At 37.1% G+C, this 20291-nt stretch overlaps 1 pseudogene; it reads left to right on the forward strand.

Moving 5' to 3' along the window:
• The first annotated feature begins 17923 nt into the window (after positions 1-17923).
• Positions 17924-19183, forward strand: LOC138990242 (craniofacial development protein 2-like; annotated as a pseudogene).
• The last annotated feature ends 1108 nt before the right edge of the window (positions 19184-20291 follow it).

The following is a 20291-nucleotide window of genomic DNA, read 5'->3' on the forward strand; positions in this document are numbered from 1 at the left end:
ATGGAATTTGATGATAAAGTCAGCTTTTCACCTTCTGCTGTCTAAGCTGCTAGAAAGTTCATGTAAGAATATTTGGTGTTTATACTACTGAAAAACTGTTAAATTCAATTTTGAGGAAATTAATAGGAAGCAAAAGGTTACAGAAGGTTTTATTACTTATATCTAGTTATTTGAAATTCATTGAGGTTCAAATTTAAGACTTGCCATACTGGAAAGAAAAACTAAGATGATCATTTCTATACTAATTCTTGGTAATAGCATTAGAATTATCTGAGATTAATATTGAAATTTGTAGGAGAGAGGACCAGAATAGAGTATCATTTTATGTAGACATATGTGGTTGTATTTTTTCTTCTTTTATAAAGTGTTTACTATACATTCAGTATTACTCCAAGAGGTTTAAATTTATATATTCAAAAATTTGTGGGCCTCCCTGACACTCCAGTGGTTAAGACTCTGTGTTTTCAATGCAGTGGGTACAGGTTCAATCCCTGGCTGGGAAGCTAAGATTCCACATGCCCAGAAGTGTGGCAAAACAATAAAATAAATTTTAAAAAAATGTGCAAATAAATTTTGTCTTATAATGGTAATAGAATATTTTCATATGCAGGTGAGGTCTGTAGTACTGGTGGTTGTATACATATTTAAGATGAAAAAATTTAAACTGATCATTTTTCCTTCAGAATATTGAAAACGTGGATGCAGTCTTAAAGAATAATCATGTTGTTAATCTTAAAATATTTGCTTGGGGCTGGTGCACTGGGACGACCCAGATGGATGGTATGGGGAGGGAGGAGGGAGGAGGGTTCAGGATGGGGAACACATGTATACCTGTGGCAGATTCATTTTGATATATGGCAAAACCAATACAATATTGTAAAGTTAAAAAATAAAATAAAATTTAAAAAAATGTTTTCATATAAGCAAATAATTGTACAGTGCCTGTAGTGTCACTGCACACTTAAATGTATGTAATAAATATCTGCTGAGTAAAGGGATCATGAAAGAAAAATTAATTCAGCATATTTTATCGTGTTCACATTGAATTCACTTTCATCAGTACAGATCCTTAAAGGCACTTTTTAAACACTTATCATCACAGTGTTAATCAGTGATAACTTTTATAATAAAAAATAGTATTTTGCCAAGACATTTGTCAGGTTTTGTCAGTCTTGGCAGAGTAGCATATGAAAAATAGATCTCACTATTATATTATTTAATCCAGAGGGAAGATGTGATATAAACTATTACAAAATTGACTTCTAGTTACGTCTAAAACACGTTCAGACTTAATGAAATTTTAATATCTGTTCTCTTTGGTAACACAAAATCCCGACACCCCTACCCCTTTCAGCTGGGGGTTATGTTTGGGGAGAGGCAGTGTAATAACTGAAAGACATGGGCTTTTTTTTTTTTTTTTTTTTTGAAAAACACCTTTTAATCTTTGAAAACCTGTATGTGAGTATAGTTCCATCACATATGCTTTGAGTGTTTCTGACGGTTAACCTTAATCTTGTGGCAGTTCTTCTGGAGACTTTATTGGATCTCTTTCTATATTCTAAAAGTATTTCTATGTGACAGTGGAAAGTTCAAAAAGAGCCAACAAAAACAGAAGTAGCAAACTGTTTTTGTTTTTCCCCCCAGCATTTATAGTATACTATAAGTTATCTTAAATACCAATATTTAATATGTCCAATGTTGATATTAGTATGCTATAAAAAGACATTTTACTAAGTACATCAGAAGAGATAGTTATTATTCATAATTTATTTTATAGTATTAAAATCTTTAATGAAATACATTTTTGTAATTTTTGACTTTATTATCATAGATATGTACTGAAGTACATCATAAAAACCCAGTAAAAAGTAAATTATATAGAAAAACAAGATCCAGGATTCTTCAATTTAATGTATCTTCAAAAAAGTTGATAACATGAATGATTTTCTACTAAAAGTAATAAATAAAATCTAAAAACTTAAAAAAACTATGATATTATTTACACAATGAAAAGTTAAATCAGTAGTAGTTTGAAGAAGGCAATATAAATAAGTTGTGTTACAGCAGTAAGGAAATAGAAAACAAACACAGCAAAAACCTCTAGAAAATGCTGATCTTAAATAAATATTGACACTATCAGACACAAGGCACCATGCCATAGCAAAAATAATAATAATAAAAATTCCAGGTTACTATTAATAGGTAATGACTCATATCCAGAATTTTGAAAATTTAATGTCATAACTGTGTTAAGTGGAATGATAAAATACATTTTAATTCATTCTGTGAAACTTAGTGATTTTTGAGATTTGTGTTTATCAGTGTACTCTCAAAGAATTTAGATAATAGTATGCCTTTTAAAAATAGCCTTATTATCTTTTTAAAAGCTATGGAGATTATATTTTAAATTATATTGTGCTAAACAAGTCAAGGATTTTTCTACTTTTTATAACTAAATTGATCTTAGTATAGCAGAATATTCCCAAAGTATATTTGAACTTAATATCTTAATAGGCTTGCATGTAAAAATTGTGTTTATTGGCATTGAATTCAGTTCAGTTCAGTTGCTCAGTTGTGTCTGACTCTTTGCAACCCCATGAATCGCAGCATGCCGGGCCTCCCTGTCCATCACCATCTCCCGGAGTTCACTCAAACTCACATCCATCGAGTCAGTGATGCCATCCAGCCACCTCATCCTGTGGCATCCCCTTCTCCTCCTGCCCCCAATCCCTCCCAGCATCAGAGTTTTTTCCAATGAGTCAACTCTTCGCATGAGGTGGCCAGAGTACTGGAGTTTCAGCTTCAGCAGCATTCCTTCCAAAGAACACCCAGGGCTGATCTCCTTTAGAATGGACTGGTTGGATCTCCTTGCAGTCCCAGGGACTCTCAAGAGTCTTCTCCGACACCACTATGCATATTTTAGAGTCACAGTACACCACTGAGTTGGTGTTAAACTTCTTTACCACTGCCCTACCTGGAAAGCCCAGAATGCTGCTGCTTCTGCTGCTGAGTCACTTCAGTCGTGTCCAACTCTGTGTGACCACATACCTTAGCAAATACTAATATCAGTGAGTGAATTTATGTATAATAATTTAATAAATGTTCTTTTAAGTAGTATTGATATTTTGTAATACTCAAAACAATATCTATTAGGATTTTATTAGCTTTTTTTAACAAAGGGGGAAAATGAGACCTAGACATCATACAACTTGCCTCCATTGTTGTGTAACCAAGTTTAAGACCCAGATTTTTATTCTCTGAGTTCTATCCTGATTGCTACATTGCACTGACTTGTGGAAGTATGTGGTAATCAGTATTGCCATTTTAGAAAACTATAGATCAAAAGGAAAAAAATGTCATTCTAAAGCCTTCTTGCTGGAGTTAAGATTGTTCTTAATGAGTAGAGGAAGGAAAGCATAGGCTCAGTAAACTGAAGTGTAGATTTTAAGTGTAGAGCATTTCTCCATGGAAGACTTGTCTATCACACACACACACACACACACACACACACACACAAAATAATTTTATTTTCTAGGCCAACTAGAGGTCTAGGAAAGAAAACCTTGGAATCATATTTGAGGTAAACAGTGAGAAATGGTTCTAATCTATAAAATTTTAAGTGACCTTGCACTATCCCTCTGTGAGTCATATGATCCCACATAAGCCCTGATGGCAAAGTTGAGGGAAACTGAATAACTGCAGCTTGACACCAAGTTAAAGCAAATGAAGAATTTAAAAATCTTTAATTGGCTGGTTATTTCAAAAAATTGGTTACATTAAACTAAGAAAAGTTCTGCTTTAAACTCAGAAACCTTATCTTCATTATATATCAAATGTTGGGGACTCTTCTGTGACTGTGTTGGAAAAAAATATATACCTTAATGTTGGTGGAAATGGGGCTGTGATCAGAAAACATTGTTTCTGAGATAGATTTTTGTCAAGAATGACAAGTGAATCAGATTTTGCTTGAAGTGATCAATGAAGTCCTAGTGGTACAGTAAACAGTAAATACTAGTACAGTATGTTTATTCTATATTGTATTTATTGTTAGATTTATCCTGGAATCATTATACACATGTCCATATATATACATATATATTCACATATGTATCAGGTCTACAATATTTATCTGTTTCAATAAATATATTTGAATCCATATATATTTTATATATTCTATATGTAATATGCATTCAGATATATATTTTTCCTAGAAATCTTGCAGTCAAATATGAAAAGTAATTATTAAAATGTCTATATAAGACAACCTTCAGAATGGGAGAAAATAATAGCAAATGAAGCAACTGACAAACAACTAATCTCAAAAATATACAAGCAACTCCTGCAGCTCAATTCCAGAAAAATAAACGACCCAATCAAAAAATGAGCCAAAGAACTAAATAGACATTTCTCCAAAGACATACAGATGGCTAACAAACACATGAAAAGATGTTCAACATCACTCATTATCAGAGAAATGCAAATCAAAACCACTATGAGGTACCATTTCATGCCAGTCAGAATGGCTGCAATCCAAAAGTCTTTACAAGCAATAAATGCTGGAGAGGGTGTGGAGAAAAGGGAACCCTCTTACACTGTTGGTGGGAATGCAAACTAGTACAGCCACTATGGAGAACAGTGTGGATTCCTTAAAAAACTGGAAATAGAACTGCCTTATGACCCAGCAATCCCACTGCTGGGCATACACACTGAGGAAACCAGAATTGAAAGAGACGCGTGTACCCCGATGTTCATCACAGCACTGTTTATAATAGCCAGGACATGGAAGCAACCTAGATGTCCATCAGCAGATGAATGGATAAAAAAGCAGTGGTACATATACACAATGGAGTACTACTCAGCCATTAAAAAGAATACATTTGAATCAGTTCTAATGAGGTGGTTGAAACTGGAGCCAATTATACAGAGTGAAGTAAGCCAGAAAGAAAACACCAATATAGTATACTCACGTGTATATGTGGAATTTAGAAAGATGGTAATTATAACCATGTATGCGAGACAGCAAAAAAGACAGAAATGTATAGAACAGTCTTTTGGACTCTGTGGGAGAGGGAGAGGGTAGGATCATTTGGGAGAATGGCATTGAAACATGTGTAATATCATATAAGAAATGAATCACCAGTCCAGGTTTGATGCAGGATACAGGATGCTTGGGGCTGGTGCACTGGGATGACCCAGAGGGATGGTATGGGGAGGGAGGTGGGAGGGGGGTTCAGGATTGGGAACACATGTACACCCATGGCCTATTCATGTTGATGTATGGCAAAACCAATACAATATTGTAAAGTAATTAGCCTCCAATTAAAATAAATTTTAAAATGTCTATGTGAAAATGAAAGTGTTATGAAAACCATCAAAACATCTAAACATGCTCATATTACAGCATAACAAATTCATCTTTCACATATACATTACTTATTTTAAATTAATATTTATTTTTTTATTTTCCTGGAAATTTATTTTCAAGTTAAGTTGAATTTTTCTCCTCTGTATTATTCCTCAGCAGTATAGCAAATAGCTTGCCTTGGATTTAAGAACAAAATAATATGGACAGTATTCTGATTTGTGGATGAACTAGTTTGAGACAAAAATATTATTCTAGCATTTACTAATTTATGTGGTGAAGATTCTGCTAACACATCAGTGTTTGTGTCTCTTAAGATGAGAAATTAGGAGAATATTCATACAAAACAGTTTAAGGTATATAAAAAAATCTACATAGTAAATTTGATACCTAAGTTACTTGATTGATAAAATGAAAAATAGCAAGGAAAATTATTATTTATATTTGAACCTACTAGAGAACCTAATTTCAAGTAGAGTGTTTACCAAGTCTTATTTGTCTGTTTTTTTTTTTGCTTTATGTTTGAATTTTAAGGATTTAACAAAGTTTTCCTAAACTGGGTAGGAAAGGGGGAGAGAGAAAGAGAGTGTTTATTGTAATAGCTAAATTACTAAAATAAGACAAGGGTCAGTGTTATTTAGATTACTACTAACTTTGTGGCGAAGCTTCTACTGACACATCAGTGTTTCTTTCTCTTAAGGTGAGAAATTAGGCTTCCTTGATGGCTCAGTCAGTAAAGAATCTGCCTGCTAGGCAGGAGACCTGGGTTTGATCCCTGGATGGAGAAGTTCACCTGTAGAAGGAAATGGCAACCCACTCCAGTATTCTTGCCTGGAAAATACCATGGACAGAAGAGTCTGGAAGGCTACAATCCATGGGATCACAAAGAGTCGAACACAACTAAGCAGCTAAGCCACCACATTAATTTTGTTAGCTAAGCAAATTCCAAAATACACAGCACTGAGTAAAATTACACCATATTCAGTTATGGAATATGAGAAATTTTTTGATCAAACAATATGGAAATTTCTATTGAATAATAAAAATCTTTTCAAAAATAATATATATTTGATGAACCATTTAATTTTTTACGATTTCCTCAATTTCTTATTTCTTTAATAGATTGACCTTTATTATTATTATTCCATGTTTTTGAAAAGTGTACCCTATTAATATTTTGCAATTGGATCTTTTGTAGTTATAGACTGAGATCCTAGTTTTCAAACTTACTTCTTAAAATATGACTTTCAAGTTAAAAATTTCTCTCCAACTGTTTCCTATACGTTTTATTAAAGTAGTTTAGTTCTAGGGACTTCACTGGTGACTCAGTGGTAAAGAATCTGCCTGCCAATGCAGGAGACTCAGAAGACATGGATTCAATCTCTGGGTCGAGAAGATGTCCTGGAGAAGGGAATGGCAACCCATTCTAGTATTTTTGCCTGTAGAATCCTGGGGACAGAGGATTATAGCAAGGCTACAGTCCATAGGGTCACAAAAAGTGTCATATATGACTTAGTAATTAAACAGCAAAAACAATTTAGTTATAATTATCTATAATCTCTTCTAAGCATTTTTTTTCTTTTGTGTGTGGATTTAAAACTGTTTTAAACTGTTTTTTGGAGCAGGCAATGGCACCCCACTCCAGTACTCTTGCCTGGAAAATCCCATGGATGGAAGGCCTGGTGGGCTGTAGTCCATGGGGTTGCTAAGAGTTGGACATGACTGAGCGACTTCACTTTCGCTTTCATGCATTGGAGAAGGAAATGGCAACCTACTCCAGTGTTCTTGCCTGGAGAATCCCAGGGACAGGGGAGCCTCGTGGGCTGCCGTCTATGGGGTCGCACAGAGTCAGACATGACTGAAGCAACTTAGCAGCAGCAGTAAACTGTTTTTAGAAATAAGATATTTTTGCACAACTGGAAATCTTCCTGTTGCTTTGCCAGTAATTTATAAAATAGAGCAGAGAAGTCACTGTCATTGAGGGAGTTAAAATGCTTCCCTTATATACCATGCTCCAGAAAGCATGAGGGTAACTTTTCTTTCAAAGGAAATCCATTTTGATGTATAAAATAGACAATGCTTTCTTTAATAGGTAAAATTGAAAGCAAGTGTTTTGGAAATTGGGCAACTTCTTTTTACTTCTAGTTTTGTGCTGTTTCAATTTTTTTCTGCTTTGTTCTTAAGGCCATAATTGGGGTGAAAAGTTAAGATCCGAAAAAACTTCTGGTGGTGTCGTTTTCATTTCTGACATTTTGTAGTTAAGTGATATAAATGATGTAAAATTCAGGGGAAGATGTCTTTGTCATGGTTCCAAGGCTGTGGAACTCTCTGTTCCTGCAGTTTTAAAGCTTAATATAAGAGCATTTAGGAAGAAATTCAAAAGAGAGTTATTCATCGGTATTTTGCATCTACTAAGCCAAGCTAATTCTTATTTTGGCTTAGACTTTGCCTATATAAAGACACAGGATTTACAAATCTAATTTATGTGGAAGTAAAATATATATCCATTTACAATGATATGTGTATATACACACACACACATATATATATGTGCATATCATATGTATATATTTATATATAATAAAGTAAGATATGTTTCAATATTTATACATTTCTAGTATAACACATTCAAATTTACAAAATATGATGCTCATTTAACTGGAATTGATAGAGTCTAGACTTTTAAATTGAAGGTGTATTTTCTTCTCTTAGATGTTCTTATTAGTATCAATGGATTCATATGGACCATGCTGATTAATAAGCAAAACAAACAGTTGAGAAGATGATCAATAAAATTATTTTCACTCTCTACTGAATTTGGATAAACTTCTATTATTTTTCATATTTATTTTGTTCAAAAACCAGTACAGAAATGTAATATGTTAAAAATTTCAGAGAGTAGTCATTTATTTTTGCTTAAAATAACAATGATCTCAGCAAACAAATACAAAAAGAAAACATGCCTCTTATCCTGCTTTAAGAGGCAGTGTAATGGCTGTGGTTTCCACAGATAGATAGATGTCCAAGTACAAATCCAAGCTTCACTGTTTACTAGATTTGAAGATTTGACTTTGATACTTAGGACTCATTTTTAATGCCTCAGTATCCTACACAGTAAAGCAGGGGTCTACCTCACAGGGATGAGGTTAGGAGTAAATAAGTTCATTTCTACAAAGCATTTGCAAAAAGCTATACCCAAAATAAGCACTCAATGAATATTAATGTTTATTACATTATTCATCTTTAAGGAGAAAATATATTCATTTGTTTATATACTCTTCAAATATAAATTAAGCTTCAGTGATCTAAGCATATTATTTGATACTGAGAGTATAAAGGCAGTTCAGTCTAGATTTAATTTTTTCCTAGTAAACTTTATCTGCATTAACTAGAAATATACATGAATGCATATAAAGAAGCTGTAAGTATTTGAAGCCCCTTCATGAATTACTTTGGGACTTGCCTGGTGGCTCAGATGGTAAAGCATCTGCCTACAATGCAGGAGACCCGGGTTCAATCCCTGGGTCAGGAAGATCCTCTGGAGAAGGAAATGGCAGCCCACTTCAGTATTCTTGCCTGGAAAATCCCATGGACAGAGGAGACTGGTAGGCTATATAGTCCATGGGGTTGCAAAGAGTTGGACACCACTTCACTTCACTTCATGAATTACAGCCTTGTCATGGTGAAGGGGCTTGCATAACTCAATGAAGCTATGAGCCATGCCACGCAGTGCCATCATGTCTTGATGGGTCTAGAAGAGTTCTAACAAAACGTGGCCCATGAAAGAAGAATTAGCAAACCACTGCAGTATTCTTGCTGAAAGAACCCCATAAGCACTAGAAAAAAAAAAAAGATACGGCACCTCAGAAAATGAGCCCCCCCCCGCCCCCTGCCCAGGTCAGAAGGTTTCCAGTATGCTACTGGGGAAGAGTGGAGAGTGATTACAAATAGCTCAAGAAAAGAATGAAGTTTCTGGGCCCAAGCAGAAACAATGCTCAGTTGTGGATGTGTCTAATGGGGAAAGTAAAATCCAATGCTGTAAAGAACAGTACTGCATAGGAACCTGGAATGTTAGGTGAATGTATCAAGGTGAGTTGGATGTGATCAAGCAGGAGATGACAAGATTGAACATCAACATCTTAGGAATCAGTGAACTAAAATGGAAATGGAACAATTTAATTCAGATGGGCATTATATATATACTACTGTGGGTAAGATTCCTTTAGAAGAATCCCTTAGAAGAAAGAGTATCCCTCCTAGTCAACAAAAGAGTCTGAAATGCAGTACGTGGGTGCAATCTCTAAAATGACAGAATGATTTAAGTTTGTTTCAAGGCAAACTATTCAGCATCACAGTAATCCAAGTCTAATCCAGAGCCCCAACCTCTGATGCCAAAGAAGCTGAAGTTGAATGGTTCTATGAAGACCTACAAGACCTTCTAGAACTAACACCAAAAAAAAGAAAAAGAAAAAAAAAATGTCATTTTCATCGTAGGGGATTGGAATGCAAAAGCAGGAAGTCAAAAGATACCTGGAGTAACAGACAAGTTTGGCCTTGTACAAAATGAAGCAGGGTAAAGGTTAACAGAGTTTTGTCAAGAGAACACACTGGTCATAACAAACACCCTTTTCCCACAATATGAGAGATATCTCTACACATGGATATCATTAAATGGTGAATACCAAAGTTAGATTGATTGTATTCTTTGCAGCCAAAGATGGAGAAGCTCTGTATGGTCAGAAGTAACAAGACACAGAGCTGAATGTGGCTTAGATCATGAGCTCTTCATTGCTTCAACTGAAGAACATGGGGGAAACTGCTTGGCCATTCAGGTATGACCTAAATGCAAATCTCTTAGGTTTATACAGTAGAGGTGACAAATAGTTTCAAGGGATTAGATCTAGTAAATAGAGTGCCTAAAAAACTATGGATGAAGTTTTATAACACTGTACAGGAGATAGTGACCAAAATCATCCCAAAGAAGAAGACATGCAAAAGGCAAAGTTATTGTCTTAGGACAATAGAAGTAGCTGAGGAATGAAGAGAAACCAGAGACAAAGGAGAAAGGAAAGGGTATACCCAACTGAATGCAGAGTTCCAGAGAATAGCATGATCAGATAAGAAGGACTTCTTCAATTAACATTGCAAAGAAATAGAGGAAAACAATACAATAACAAAGACTAGAAGTCTCTTCAAGAAAATTGGAGATATCAAGGGAATATGTCATGCAAGGGTTGGCACCATAAAGGACAGAAATGGCAAGGATCTAACAGAAGCAGAATACACTAAGAAGAGGTGCCAAGAATACTACACAGAAGAACTCTAGAAGAAAGGTCTTAATAACTCAGATAAACAGGATGATGTGGTCACTCACCTAAAGCCTGATATATTGGAGTGTGCAGTCAAGTGTGCCTTAGGAAGCATTACTGCAAATGGAGTTCACGGAGTTGATGGAATTCCAGCTGAGCTATTTAAAATCCTAAAACTTGATGACATTAAAGTGCTGCACTCCATAGGTCAGCAAATTTGGAAAACTCAGCTATGGCCACAGGACTGGAAAAGGTCAGTTTTCACTCCAGTCCCAAAGAAAGGCAACGCCAAAGAATCTTCAAAATACCATACAATTGCACTCATTTCAGATGCTATCAAGGTAATGCTCAAAATCCTTCAAGCTAAACTTCAACAGTATATGTAAACTGAGAACTTCCAGATTTACAAGCTGGATTTAGAAAAGGCAGAGGAACCAGAGACCAAATTGCCAATATCCCTTGGATCATAGAAAAGCAAGATAAAAAAATATATATATATATATATATATATATATATATATATATATATATATATATATTTTGCTTCATTGACTACACTAAACCCTTTGACAGTATCTATTAGAAAAAAAAAAAAAACCTGGAAATTTCTTAAATAGAATTCTTAAAGAGATTATCAGAAAATTCTTTAAGAGACTACTAGACCACCTTACCTCTCCTCTGAGAAAAATGTATGCAGATCAATAAGCAGCAATTAGAACTGGACATGGAACTGCTGACTGGTTCCAAATTTTGCAAGGAGTATGTCGGGACTGTATAGTGTCATCCTGCTTATTTAACCTATATACAGAGTATATCATGAAGAATGCCAGGCTGAATGAATCACAAGTTGAAGTCAAGATTGCTGGTAGAAATATCAACAACCTCAGATAGGGCAAAAGGTAGAAACAGTGGCAGACTTTATTTTCTTGGGCTCCAAAATCACTGCAGACAATGATTTCAGCCATGAAATTAAAAAACACTTGCTCATTGGGAAAAAAGCTATGGCAAACCTAGTTGTTTTTGTTCAGTCACCCAGTCATGTCTGACTCTTTATGACCCAATGGACTGCAACACGCCAGGCCTCCCTGTCTCTCACCATCTCCCAAAGTTTGCCTAAGTTCTTTTTCATTGCATTGGTGATACCATCCAACCTCATTGCATTGGTGATACCATCCAGCCCTCTAATCCTCTGACGCCCTCTTCTCCTGCCCTCAATCTTTCCCAGCATCAGGGGATTTTCCAGTGAGTCATCTGTTCGCATTAAACAACCAAAATACTGGAGCTTCAGCTTCAGCATCAATATTTCTAGTGAAAATTCAGGGTTGATCTCCCTTAAGATTGACTGGTTTGATCTTGCTGGTCAAAGGACTTTAAGGAGTCTCTCCAGCACCATAGTTCGAAAGCATCAATTCTTTTGGGTTCTGTCTTCTTTATGGTCTAGTTCTCACAACCATACATGACCACTGGGAAGACCATAGCCTTGACTATATGGACCTTTGTCAGTAGTGTAGTGTCTCTGCTTTTCAATACACCGCCTAGGTTTGTCATCGCTTATTTGCCGAGAAGCAGTCGTCTCCTGATATCATGGCTGCAGTCATAGTGCGCAGTGATGTTTTTGGAGCCCAAGAAGAGAAAATCTGTCACTACTCCCACCTTTTCTCCTTCTATTTGCCATGCAGTAATGGGGCTAGGTGCCATGATCTTAATTTTTTTAATATTTAATCTTAGGCCAGCTCTTTCACTCTCCTCCTTCACCCTCACCAAGAGGTTCTTTCAGTTCAGTTCAGTTCAGTTCAGTTGCTCAGTCATGTCCGACTCTTTGCGACCCGTGAATCGCAGCACGCCAGGCCTCCCTGTCTATCACCAACTCCCGGAGTTCACTCAGACTCACGTCCATCGAGTCAGTGATGCCATCTAGCCATCTCATCCTCTGTCGTCCCCTTCTCCTCCTGCCCCCAATCCCTCCCAGCATCAGAGTCTTTTCCAATGAGTCAACTCTTCGCATGAGGTGGCCAAAGTACTGGAGTTTCAGCTTTAGCATCATTCCTTCCAAAGAAATCCCAGGGCTGATCTCCTTTAGAATGGACTGGTTGGATCTCCTTGCAGTCCAAGGGACTCTCAAGAGTCTTCCCCAACACCACAGTTCAAAAGCATCAATTCTTCGGCCCTCAGCCTTCTTCACAGTCCAACTCTCACATCCATACATGACCACTGGAAAAACCATAGCCTTGACTAGAAGGACCTTTGTTGGCAAAGTAATGTCTCTGCTTTTGAATATGCTATCTAGGTTCTTTAGTTGCTCTAAAGATAAACCTAGACAGCATATTAAAAAGCAGAGATATCCCTTTGCCAACAGAAGTCTATAATAGTCAGAGCTATGTTTTTTCCAGTAGTCATGTACAGATATAAGAGTTGGACCATAAGGAAGGCTGAACACTGAAGAATTGATACTTTCTAATTGTGGTGCTGAAGAAGACTCTTTAGAGTCCTTTGGACTGCGAGGATATCAAACCAGTCAGTCTTAAAGGACATCAGCCCTGAATATTCACTGAAACAACGGATGCTGAACCTGAAGCTCCAATACTTTGACCATCTGATGCAAAGAGCCGACTCATTGGAAAAGACCCTGATGCTGGGCAAGATTGAAGGCAAAAGGAGAAGAGGGCAACAGAGAATGAAATGGTTAGATAGCATCATTGACTCGCTGGGCATGAATTTGAGAAAACTCTAGGAGATAGTGGAAGAAGAGGAAGCTAGAGTGTTGGCAGTCAGTGGGGTGGCAGAGAATTGGACACAACTTAGCACTGAACAACAATGAAGTATTTGAAGGTGCATAAAATAGCCAATATTGAAGTAACTGAAAAACTTTTGGTTTGAGGAGTGAGGTTATCATTGCACCTGAGGTTATCACTACACCCAGGAGCTGAGACTAATGCTCTACGCATCAGTGCTGTTACAGTGTCAGTACTGCTGTTTCTGGGGAGCCTGTAACAACAAAACCCTTGAATAATTTCTTTTAACTATCCATTCTTTATTCCCTCAAATTTCTCAGTTTCAGAATGGAACATCTTATTGGCTGAGGTAATAAGCCTAAGCTTTACAATCAAAGTATTAGGAATATACTATTATTTTCTGCTTAATTAGAACAGATAGAAATAAAAGTAGCATTTTTAAGATAGTGCTTGAGGTATAAATATAGAGGTGTGGGTTCTTTTGTGAACATCAAGAGTACATGAAATATTTCTACCTGGGACAAAGATCATTTCATATGAAGCAAGTATTGACCATATTACATATATAGTTGTGGAAGTGGATTCAAAAGGTGTGCTATGCAAGAGAGAGTGGGTTATCAAAGCAAGATTTAGATGCAAACTATGCCTATAATTGAATATAGCTAGTGTGTGCCTATCATTGGAGAAGGAAATGGCAACCCACTCCAGTGTTCTTGCCTGGAGAATCTCAGGGATGGGGAAGCTTGGTGGGCTGACAGCTATGGGGTTGTACAGAGTCGGACACAACTGAAGCAACTTAGTAGCAGCAGCAGCAGCAGCAGTGTGTGCCTATAATTGAATATAGCTAATTTCACTTGATCCAGATGTGGAGTGTGTGTGTGTGTGTGTGTGTGTGTGCATGCATACACTAAGGATGTGAGTATCTGTATGATGATGGTTGCACATGACATATTAGCAAAACCAAAAAAAAAAAAATTTGTGTGTGCAGATAAAAGACAGGCTTTATCCTAAACTATTGAGAAGGTGTTAAAATTTTTATAGATGACACACATCAAAAGAATTAAGTTAGTAGCATCATTCAGTTAGTAATTTGGAGAACAAATTTGAGCACAGAAGGATAGAGGAATAGTCCAAAGAAAGAGATGACACATCTACAAAAGACAGCAAATGAAAAAAATTAAAGGCAATTATAGTAAAAAAATATTTTCAGTTTTGGTTCATATGACTTTAATAATATATGCTAGCCATTAGAAAATCAGAAGCAGTCATAGGTTTGTGGTTTGGGAATCAACAGAATTGTGTCAATTAAGAAAGAAACAGAAAGACAAGCATGTTTCCAGAGAATGTTCAGTTTGGAAAATGTCGAGACTAGCTCAACAAGCAGGGTTTCTGAAAGCACGATACGCCAAGAGAACGAGAAACGAGACTAAGGAATTCAGAGCAAAGCAAGGACCAGGGGACCAACACTGCCAAGGTGAAGGAGCCGAAACTGAATCCAAGCAGCTTTATTATACTTTCAGCCGTGAATAAAGAATATGTGGGGAGTTAAACTATAACTCATGTGCCCTTCAGGGCCGAAGAACAAAACGATCATTAACCATTGAGTAATTAGGAAACAGCAATCAATAACAAATCAGTAACTAAGACTAATATTCTTATCTATTGATTTTCCACCAGATATGTAAAACATGTGACTCTGAGATGCCAGTTGAGAAACAGGATCATATCTTGTTTTCAAGATTATGAACTGTTCCCTCTGGACTTGTTCCAAGAGTCTCATGCCTTATAGCATCCAGTTTATCAATAATTATAAATTTTTCTTGCAGCCCTTGGGGTCTGCTTTTCTTTTATTCTTCCTATCTCCTACAGAAAATTTTGAGTTTAGATATTTATTGGCTAGAAAAGTTGCATATAGAGCTACAAAATAAAGAATAACTTCTTGCCTTAGAAAAATGCATGTTTATAAATCAGTAGCATGTGAGAGATCATTTAAATCCTCCTCCAGTTGACTGAACTCAGTGAGAATAGTGCTGGCAAGTGAGCCCAAAGGAGGCTGTCCTCAAAGGTCAGCTTCCCTCCTGTGCTGGCTCTCTTGGCTCAGTGCAGAGAATAGACATATTGAGAATGGCTTGTGACCGAGGACAAATGCAAATGGGCTTGCCCAGATACCCGCTTGGCATCCAGATGAATAACTACCCATACAAACACCAATTACCTACTCTCTGAGGACACAATTTCAGAGTAATCCAAGGCTCTCCTTTTCCTCATTGTCTCCCATATCTGTGTACTAATTATCTATGACCACAGGACATCTAGAGGCCAGACATTTGTTATCCACAACAAACACTCATTTCCAGGAATCATAATCCTTCATCTGTGTTATTAATGTTACATCCTAGCTGGTCAGCCTGCAGACACTATTGTCAGTCAAGCAGTGTGTTTGTTCCTGCCCCTTCCCCTAGGGCAATTCAAATCATGTATCTTCCATTTAAAAAATCTCTCAGAGCTTTAAATCATATCTACAGTAAAACCAAAGTCCTCAGTTTCTTCATTTATTTATTTATCAATTTTTTTATTTTTGGTGGTCTATAAGCTGTCTACTTTTACAATATCAACAGGTACCATTCTCCTCCTTGTTACCTGCAGTTCAGCCACATTCTCTTTCTTTCTTTCTTTCCTCCAACTATTCTGATCTCTTTCTGCCTCAGTATCTCTAAGCTTGCTGATTGCTTTCTTCTCGGCATTCCCTCCCTGTGTGCTGATAAGGGTCACTTCTCATCCAGCTGGTCTGCGTTCAAATATCTCTTTCTTGACACATTTCTTTAAATCCTCTTCCAAAACAATCTCATCCCATTCCATTTACTCTGTTTTCTTCACTCTGGTTATTTTCTACATAGCACATCAGTATATGAAATAATATGCATTATATGTTTACTGGTTTAATGTATACTATACTCTGCATTGCTCACTGCTGAACACCAGAATTTACAACAATGCTTGAAACATAATAGGGACTTATTTAATATTTACCATGGTAAATGAATGCATGATAATCATCACAGATGCCTTTTTGGCAGGCAGATTGAAGCTGAACCAGTGACTATTTGCTTGATGCTGTTTGAAATGAGTCACCAGTCCAGGTTCGATGCACGATACTGGATGCTTGGGGCTGGTGCACTGGGATGACCCAGAGGGATGGTATGGGGAGGGAGGAGGGCGGAGCATTCAGGATGGGGAACACATGTATACCTGTGGCAGATTCATTTTGATATATGGCAAAACCAATACAATATTGTAAAGTTAAATAAAATTGAAAAAACAATACACTCTATCATTTCAATAAATAATCCAAGAAAAAAAATAAACATAAATAGACCACTATTTGAGTAGTTTTTTAAGGAAATAGTAATTAAAGAGTAACAAGAGCAGAGTATGCACTTGTTTTGATCTTGCTCTCTTCCAGACCTGACCACTCACTCTTTACTCCTGATTTGCTCAATATATTGTGTGATGTGCTTACAGTCTTGCGCTTAACACACTTAACTTGAATCAGGAGTCCTATCTATCTATCTATTAGAATGACCTAAATAACAAATTATAACCAATAAATAAAAGCATATAATGTGATTATAACATATAATCTATATTTGTATCTGACAAGTTTCCTCTGAGTGGCTAAGATTGCATTTAAAAACAAAGAATTAAAAAAAAAATTACCTGAAATACTTTTACACTATGATCATACTAACTGCTTTGATGATCTATTAATTTATAGTTTAAAAGGGAGCACGGGATTAAGAATATGAAATGGAATCAGGTTTAGGAATGTAAAATGATGGAGGATACAGAGATCACCAGAGTCTGTGATTTGCACTCTGTTTACTGCTTCCTGAAGTGGATTTCCTACATGTGTTCTCTTGTATTCAAAATGTTCTTGTGTCAGTTATCATCATGTAGCCACTGGAATACTCCCAGGAGAGAGATGATATTTTCTAACCTTGATGTGTGGGCCTTCATAAGGAAGCAGATGTGTCTGTTTAATGTGTAATATTTAGGACTAGAGTCAGTTCAAATTACTGATGAATCTATTTTCTAAAGACAGTAGTACACATTTTTGTTGCAGAGAATCGTTGAAAATATGTTCTTACAGAAGGAAGAAAATAAAAAACTACTAACCATGAAATAAGGTATTTTGAATGTGCATTTCAGAGCACTGTAGATAATGAGTTCGGATTGGAAAAACTCTGAAGGTTCAGTGCACATAGCTAAGAGAAAGTATCTGAATGTTTACAGGATTTTAAGCAGAGTTATCAATATTTTGACCTTCTCCTATGAAGCAGAATTATTCTCACCCCAAATTATATTTTCATATCTGATTTTGGTCTTGGAGTAGCAGTTGTCTTCTAATTAATTGGGCATTGAACAATCTTAATTTGCAGGTAACTACCCCACGTCCAAGGAGCCGTGGCTGCGTGGGCACAGGAGGGCCTAGAGGAGCTATCCCACGTTGAAAGTCAGGAATGGCGGCGGTGAGGAGATACCCCTCATCCAAGGTAAGGAGCAATGGCTGCATTTTGCTGGCACAGCCGTGAAGAGATACCCCACACCCAAGGTAAGAGAAACCCAAGTAAAACGGTAGGTGTTGCAAGAGGGCATCAGAGGGCAAACACACTGAAACCATACTCACAGAAAACTAGTCAATCTAATCACACTAGGACCACAGCCTTGTCTAACTCAGTGAAACTAAGCCATGCCCGTGGGGCAACCCAAGATGGGGGGGTCATGGTGGAAAGATCTGAAAGAATGTGGTCCGCTGGACGAGGGAATGGTAAACCACTTCAGTATTCTTGCCTTGAGAACCCCATGAACAGTATGAAAAGGCAAAATGATAGGATACTGAAAGAGAAACTCCCCAGGTCAGTAGGTGCCCAATATGCTACTGGAGATCAGTGGAGAAATAACTCCAGAAAGAATGAAGGGATGAAGCCAAAGCAAAAAGAACACCCAGCTGTGGATGTGACTGGTGATAGAAGCAAGGTCCGATGCTGTAAAGAGCAATATTGCATAGGAACCTGGAATGTCAGGTCCATGAATCAAGGCAAATTGGAAGGGGTCAAACAAGAGATGGCAAGAGTGAATGTCGACATTCTAGGAATCAGTGAACTGAAATGGACTGGAATGGGTGAATTTAATTCAGATGACCATTATATCTACTACTGTAGGCAGGAATCCCTCAGAAGAAATGGAGTGGCCATCTTGGTAAACAAAAGAGTCTGAAATGCAGTATTTGGATGCAATCTCAAACCATAGAATGATCTCTATTCGTTTCCAAGGCAAGACATTCAATATCACAGTAATCCAAGTCTATGCCCCAACCAGTAACGCTGAAGAAGTGGAAGTTGAACGGTTCTATGAAGACCTACAAGACCTTTTAGAAATAACACCCACAAAAGATGCCCTTTCCTTATAGGGGACTGGAATGCAAAAGTAGGAAGTCAAGAAACACCTGGAGTAACAGGCAAATTTGGCCTTGGAATATGGAATGAAGCAGGGCAAAAAATAATAGAGTTTTGCCAAGAGAATGCACTGGTCACAGCAAACACCCTCTTCCAACAACACAAGAGAAGACTCTATACATGGACATCACCAGATGGTCAACAACAAGCAAACAGCAAACAACAGCAAAAACAAGACCAGGAGCTGACTGTGGCTCAGATCATGAACCCCTTATTGCCAAATTCAGATTTAAATTGAAGAAAGTAGGGAAAACCACTAGGCCATTCAGGTATGACCTAAATCAAATCCCTTATGATTATACAGTGGAAGTGAGAAATAGATTTAAGGGGCTAGATCTGATAGATAGAGTGCCTGATGAACTATGGATTGAGGTTCGTGACATTGTACAGGAGACAGGGATCAAGACCATCCCCATGGAAAAGAAATGCAAAAAAGCAAAATAGGTGCCTGAGGAGGCCTTACAAATAGCTGTGAAAAGAAGAGAAGGGAAAAGCAAAGGAGAAAAGGAAAGATATAAACATCTGAATGCAGAGTTCCAAAGAATAGCAAGAAGAGATAAGAAAGCCTTCTTCAGCGATCAGTGCAAAGAAATAGAGGAAAACAACAGAATGGGAAAGACTAGAGATCTCTTCAAGAAAATCAGAGATACCAAAGGAACATTTCATGCAAACATGGGCTCGATAAAGGACAGAAATGGTATGGACCTAACAGAAGCAGAAGATATTAAGAAGAGATGGCAAGAATACACAGAAGTACTATACAAAAAAGATCTTCACCACCCAGATAATCACGATGGTGTGATCACTGACCTAGAGCCAGATATCCTGGAATGTGAAGTAAAGTGGGCCTTAGAAAGCATCACTATGAACAAAGCTAGTGGAGGTGATGGAATTCCAGTTGAGCTATTCCAAATCCTGAAAGATGATGCAGTGAAAGTGCTGCACTCAATATGCCAGCAAACTTGGAAAACTCAGCAGTGGCCACAGGACTGGAAAAGGTCAGTTTTCATTCCAATCCCAAAGAAAGGCCATGCCAAAGAATGCTCAAACTACCACACAATTGCACTCATCTCACACGCTAGTAAAGTAATGCTCAAAATTCTCCAGACTTCAGCAATATGTGAACCGTGAACTTCCTGAGGTTCAGGCTGGTTTTAGAAAAGGCAGAGGAACCAGAGATCAAATTGCCAACAACCGCTGGATCATGGAAAAAGCAAGAGAATTCCAGAAAGGCATCTATTTCTGCTTTATTGACTATGCCAAAGCCTTTGACTGTGTGGATCACAATAAACTGTGGGAAATTCTGAAAGAGATGGGAATACCAGACTTCTCAAGCTGCCTCTTGAGAAATTTGTATGCAGGTCAGGAAGCA

Source organism: Bos mutus, chromosome 12 (assembly GCF_027580195.1).
Source record: "Bos mutus isolate GX-2022 chromosome 12, NWIPB_WYAK_1.1, whole genome shotgun sequence".
NCBI classification, from domain to species: Eukaryota; Metazoa; Chordata; class Mammalia; order Artiodactyla; family Bovidae; genus Bos; species Bos mutus.